The sequence below is a fragment of the Arachis hypogaea genome, chromosome 15 (assembly GCF_003086295.3).
Source record: "Arachis hypogaea cultivar Tifrunner chromosome 15, arahy.Tifrunner.gnm2.J5K5, whole genome shotgun sequence".
Taxonomy (NCBI): Eukaryota; Viridiplantae; Streptophyta; class Magnoliopsida; order Fabales; family Fabaceae; genus Arachis; species Arachis hypogaea.
In genome coordinates this window covers 138,802,054-138,809,100 of record NC_092050.1, presented here as the reverse complement: position 1 = coordinate 138,809,100, position 7,047 = coordinate 138,802,054, and the positions used below count along the sequence as shown (strand labels likewise).

Genomic DNA, 7,047 nt, shown 5'->3' with positions numbered 1-7,047 from the left:
TTGCTAACAATTTTAAAGGTGAGTGTTTTCTTGAAAATATGAGAGAAAACTCACAAAAATATAGGTTAGTGCATTTTCAAAACAATCTTCTTTGTAAGATATTAGGAAAGGAGGGAGTCCACATAATAGGTGTTGATGAAAGAATTTCACATATACAAGATAGAGTTAGCCAAATAAAATATCTTTTGGTTCTGGATGATGTTGATGAGCATGAACAGTTGACAACAATTGTGAAAAAATCATATTGGTTTCATCTTGGAAGCAAAATCATTATTACAACAAGGGACAAACATTTGCTGACACTTCATGACATTTAAAGAACATGAGGAACAAGGTTTGAATGAAGAGTCCTTAGATTTGCTTCAATAGAAAGCTTTTTAAATCGATATTGTCAACCCAAGGTATGAGAATGTTTTAACCCTTGCAGTAACTTATGCTTCTAGACTTCCATTGGCTTTGGAAGTTATAGGTTCTAACTTGTTGGGAAAAGATTTAGAACAGTGGGAATCTGTAATGGATCAATATGAAAAAGTTATTGATAATAAAATACGTAAGATTAGTTCAGGTTAGTTTTGATGCTTTGGAAGAAGTTGAGCAGAGTGTTTTTCTTGATATTTCTTGTTATTTTAAAAGACATAATTCAATGAAAGTTACTGCTGTACTTCAAGCTCATTATGACAGGGGTATAAAATATCATATTGGAATGTTGGTTGAAAAATCTCTCACAAAGATTGATCAATTAAGAATAACATTACACGATCTAATAGAGAACATGGACAAAGATATATGTCGAGAAAAATCGTCAAAAGTGGCTAGAAAATATAGTAGATTATATTTCTACAAAGACATATTTAAAGTTTTAGAAGATAATCAAATAAGTAATAGTTTTTTCTTTACTTAAGTTTATTAAAGACATTTTTTAACACATGTATTTTAATCAATTCATGTTCTTACTTTTGTGTGATGAAAGGGAACTAGGGCCATTGAAATTATACATTGAAAATTTTCTTTATTTAGAAAGGAAGGAGGTGAAAACCCATCGAAAAATGATGATGTAGAAGTAAAATGGGATGAAACAAATTTCAAAGAGATGAAAAATTTCAAAACATTTATCATAAAAAATAGTCATTTTTCAGATATCCCAAATATCTTCTAAATAGTTTAAGAGTATTGGAATGGAGGAGGTATCTATCGAGATATTTTTTCTCTAATTTTGATCCAGAAAAGCTTTCCATGCTCAAGTTGCCTGATTATCTCCACATGTTACCCAAGTTGGATAGCTTATCCAAGGTAAGTATACTAAATTCGTTTTTATGATTTTGTATGTTTGTAAACCTACATTATCTGGTTTATTTGGTTTTATTTTAATTTGTTCATTAATTTGGTTTGTTTGTTTGTTTTTTCTCGAGATGTTGATCACCTTGAAAGTTTTAAATTTTAATTACAATAAATCTTTGAAAGAGATACCTGATGTGTCTAATCTTCAAACTTTAGAAGAATTTTCTTTTAAAAGATATAATAATTTAGTCTCAGCTCACAATTCAACTGGTTTTTTATCTAAACTTAAAATATTGAATGCTGAATATTGTCCCAAGCTCAAAAGCTTTCCGCCTGTTATTAATTTAGCCTCACTGAAAATACTCAGTTTATCTGGATGCTCAAGCCTTAAGAAATTTCCAAAAATTTCAGAAGAGATGAAAAATCGAGAAAAGCTTATTTTGATTGGCACTGTCATAAAAGATTTGCCATTTTCTTTTTGTAACCATTTTAGATTATGGTATTTATTTTTGAAGAAGAATGAAATGTATAGAATACCAAGTGTAATTGGCATGATGCCATGCGTGTCTTTTTGTGATATTAAATTAGGAGAAAATAAGGGGAGGGTATCAGGAGAGCAGGAAGAGAGGCTTCATGGAATACTCACTCACTCCTTCCCCTCTTCACATATGATAAGTCTTTTTCTCACAAACAGCGAATTGTCAGATGACTTTTTTCACTAGCTGTTGCATAATTTTCTGACGTGAAAACCATGCAACAGCTAGTGAAAAAAAAGTTATCTGACAAATTGTGAGAAAAAGACGTCTCATATGTGAAAAGAGAGGGAGTGAATGAGTATTCCACAAAGCCCCTCTTCCTGTTCTCGTGATACCCTCCCTCGTTTCTTCTTAACTTAATATCACAAAAAAATAACACTTGGTGGTATAGGAAAAACAACACTTGCTTTTGCTCTTTATAACTTTATTGCTAACAATTTTAAAGGTGAGTGTTTTCTTGAAAACATGAGAGAAAACGCACAAAAATATAGGTTGGTGCATCTTTAAAATAATCTTCTTTGTAAGATATTAGGAAAGGAGGGAGTTCAGATAATAGGTGTTAATGAAAGAATTTCACATATACAAGATAAACTTAGCCAAATAAAATATCTTTTGGTTCTGGATGATATTGATGAGCATGAACAGTTGACAGCAATTGTGGAAAAACCAGATTGATTTCATCCTGGAAGCAAAATCATTATTACAATAAGGGACAAATATTTGTTGACACTTCATGACATTTAAAGAACATGAGGTACAAGGTTTGAATGAAGAGTCCTTAGATTTGCTTCAATAGAAAGCTTTTAAAAATGATATTGTCAACCCAAGGTATGATAATGTTTTAACCCTTTCTAGACTTCCATTGGCTTTGGAAGTTATAGGTTCTAACTTGTTTGGAAAAGATTTAGAACAGTGGGAATCTGTAATGGATCAATATGAAAAATTTCTTGATAATAAAATACATAAGTTTAGTTCAGGTTAGTTTTGATGCTTTGGAAGAAGTTGTGTAGAGTATTTTTCTTGATATTGCTGCTTGGTTTAAAAGATATAATTCAGTTAAAGTTACTGCTATACTTCAAGCTCATTATGACAGGGGTCAGAAATATCATATTGGAATGTTGGTTGAAAAATCTCTCACAAAGATTGATCAATTAAGAATAACATTACATAATCTAATAGAGAACATGGACAAAGATATATATCGAGAAAAATCGTCAAAAGTGGCTGGAAAATATAGTAGATTATATTTCTACAAGGATATATTTAAAGTTTTAGAAGATAATCAAATAACTAATAGTTTTTTCTTTACTTATGTTTATTAAAGACATTTTTAAACACATGTATTTTAATCAATTCATGTTATTACTTTTGTGTGATGAAAGGGAACTAGGGCCATTGAAATTATACATTTGGAATTTTCTTTATTTAGAAAGGAAGGAGGTGAAAACCCATCGAAAAATGATGATGTAGAAGTAAAATGGGATGAAACAAATTTCAAAGAGATGAAAAATCTCAAAACATTTATCATAAAAAATAGTCGTTTTTTCAGATATCCCAAATATCTTCCAAATAGTTTAAGAGTATTGGAATGGAGGAGATATATATCGAGATATTTTTTCTCTAATTTTGATCCAGAAAAGCTTTCCATACTCAAGTTGCCTGATTATCTCTACATGTTACCCAAGTTGGTTAGCTTATCCAAGGTAAGTATACTAAATTCGTTTTTATGATTTTGTATGTTTGTAAACTCACATTATCTGGTTTATTTGGTTTTATTTTAATTTGTTCATTAATTTGGTTTGTTTGTTTGTTTTTTCTCGAGATGTTGATCACCTTGAAAGTTTTCAATTTTAATTACAATAAATCTTTGAAAGAGATACCTGATGTGTCTAATCTTCAAACTTTAGAAGAATTTTCTTTTAAAAGATATAATAATTTAGTCTCAGCTCACAGTTCAATTGATTTTTTACCTAAACTTAAAATATTGAATGCTGAATATTGTCTCAAGCTCAAAAGCTTTCCAGCTATTATTAATTTGGCCTCACTGAAAATACTCAGAACTTTTGTTTTCTTGTTTTTGAGTATGGATGTAGTTTTTGGCACATTCTAGTTATAGTTAAAACTCTGCCGAAATTTCTAAGAAAATCTAAATATAATTGAAGTTTATAGAAAACATCGAATAACTTTTTAGAAAACTACTAATCCTAAGTTTTCCATTGATAGGTTTGCGCCAAATAACAATGCATGTACACAGAAGTATACTACTGTCATCAAGCTGATATACGACCACCCATGGTCGAGCTAAAAGAAGATCCCAGCTGAGACCAGAAAGCAATGGTTTCAGAAGTGGGCGGTAAGAACTCAACATATTCAAGCCTTAGTGTTAGTTTATATCTTCTATTTTGTTTAATTATGTATTTAATTTTAATTAACTCGTGCTAAATGTTCTTTCTGCAAGAAAAATTTATTTGGGACAAGACTCATGATCTCATGATCAGAAAGAACTTTGACCATCGGGTGGCTAGGCGACTTCAGCAGATGTTGGAGATCGTATGTGAGCACCACGACCACCTCACCATTTGGCTCCGCCTGGACATAAGAAGTTACTGTACATCCATTGGAAGACTGATGAGGGTTTCAAGTGTCATCGTCTCGCCAACAGAGCTAACAAGGCATCAACCATGTCATCGAAGTATACAGTGGTTAGCGACTTTCATGAAGACTAAGGTCAGGCTGATAAGTAACTTATTTCATTTTGTTATTAAGTTTGTTTAGTCTTAATATAATGTCATTATTACTTGACTTAACATGTAGTTTCAAAATATATAGTCTAAATCATTGGATCATGAGTCAACGATGGCGGAGACCTTCATGTATACTCATATGTTAAAGGAGAACAAGGAGATATTTGCCGATCAGCGTGCCACGGATCACTACATGACTAAATCTCATGTGATATACTATTTTTAAATTAACTACAACCCTAATAATAAAATGTGTTACAAAGGAGTCCTACATGCAGAGATTGGAAGTCGTAACCCAATAATCTCAGCCAAGGGAGGAGCTAGATTAACTTTCAAGGAGGGGCCAAAAAATATTTTATAATTAACAAAGAATAAAATAAAAATTTTAGGGAGGGGCTAAACTAAAATTTATACATAATTTGTAAAGAAAACCTAATAGTTGGGGGAGGCCATTGCCGCCCTTGGCTTGTATGAGGCTCCGCCTCTGATCTCAGCATACTGGAGACGACGGCAACAACTCCGCTGCATCTGTCGTCGATCTTGATCAGGTTTAGCATGAGGCCGCATCTGATTTGTACAAGAATCGTGTGTACGGGCTTAGATCGTTCTTCGCCGACAACCTCCGCATATCCACATTGAGGCATTCATCCGCTTCTTCCACCAGTCGGCTCGTCGATCCCGAGGAGGGCGTGGATTTGAAGGAGAAGGTGCTACTCCTCACCTGGAGCCTACACTAACAAGCTCAGCAGCTCTGGGAGTCTGAGGAGAGGTATCTGGCGATCCTCTCACGCATGACAGACACAGATGACCTAAGGCTGGAGTGGGGAACTGGAGCAGATTCAGCAGATGGAGTGACACATGGTGCCGTACGAAGATCAGATGCACGTTGGTGATAGCGGCGCTGCTGGCGGCAGTGGAATTGATGGAGGGGCACAGACATCACCGCCTAAGCCACTGTCTTAGCGGCGAGACTAGCGGGACGATGACGATGACGATGAATTTCAGTGACTATGGTTTTTTTATATACTGTTTGATTATATCACATACTCTGTTATTTGACTTTTCATTTTTTTCATACCCTCGATAAGTTAATATATTTGACTTCTATTATTTATAATTTGACAACTAATTGTGCAAAAAATCAATCTAAATAAAAATTTTAGAACGTCATTTCATCAAAAAATTATTTAAAAAAATTGAACTTACCATCGGATTCTCCGGCAAAAATATCTGACAGTGAAAATACAGGAAAAAAATAGTTTGGCGCCGAGGTTACCGTAAAAAAAATTCGCCGGTAACTAAAACCAGATATTAGTAGCTTGGAAAACTAAATCAGTCGCTAAATCCGCCGCAAGTTACCGGCAAACAACAAAATCTGACAGTAACCATTTGTCGACGAGGTTTATATCGTTGGATTGGAACCGACAAAAAACCTGATGGTAAATTTATTACCGGTGGATTAATTTTGTTTTTTTTTTGGTAAATCCAACGATACTCAGTATTTTTCTTGTAGTTCAGCCCATCGATCCCGATGACGGTGTCGATTTGAGGAACAGTTGTTGGAGCTCACCCAGAGCATTCACCAGCAGGTTGAGCAGCTGCAGAAGTATGAGGATAAGTATTAGTAGATCTTCAGATGCGTATTAGACACATATTCTCTCAGGTTAGAGTGGAGGCAGAAGCTGGAGCAGTTTTAGCAGATAGAGCAACAGATGACAGTGTACCAATAGCAGATGCGGACCAGTGGCAACGGCACTGCTGGCGGCAGCGGCATTGTTACAGGGGCACTGACATCACCGCATAGTACACCGCCTCAACATGACCAAGGGGATGATGATGACAACGACGATGACTATCAGGATCTTTAGATATTAGAGTTTTGTTGTAGACTGTTTCATTATATATTTTACTTTTTTTATTGTTTATTGTTTTCTACACTTGATATTTAATTTACCGTATTTGGTTTTTATTATTTAGAAGTTGACTACTAATTATGTCAAAAAACAAATTTAAATAAAAAAAATTGACCACCTATTGTGTAAAAAAAATTGGATTTACCGTCGGATTTATCTAGGGCAATATTCGACAGTAAATAGGCGGGAAAGAAAATTGTGGAGCACCAAAGTTACTGGCAAAATTTTTTTGACGGTAGTTACTGGCGGATTAAATAAATAATCTGTCACAGAATCCAACGGTACCTACCGGCAGATTAAAATATTCAACGGTAATTTGTTACCAGTGAAAGTTATGCCTTGTTGGATTGATTCCAACAAAAAATTCAATGGTAAACATATTACCAGCAGATAATGTTTTTGCTATTTTGCCAGTAAATCCGACGGTACTCAGCATTTTTTTTGTAGTATAAAACAAGGTTATCTGTCATACTTGTAGAGAACTTAGCCATTATAGGTCAGAGTGTCGACAAAAGAAGAAGGAGGACAACTACAAAAGAGAGAAGAAGAAAAAGAAGAAGGTTTTTATGGCATCAA

The 7,047-nt window shown here is 34.0% G+C and overlaps 1 pseudogene; it reads left to right on the top strand.

Moving 5' to 3' along the window:
- Window positions 1–306: 306 nt before the first annotated feature.
- On the top strand, window positions 307–2,000 carry LOC112749032 (disease resistance protein Roq1-like; annotated as a pseudogene).
- The last annotated feature ends 5,047 nt before the right edge of the window (window positions 2,001–7,047 follow it).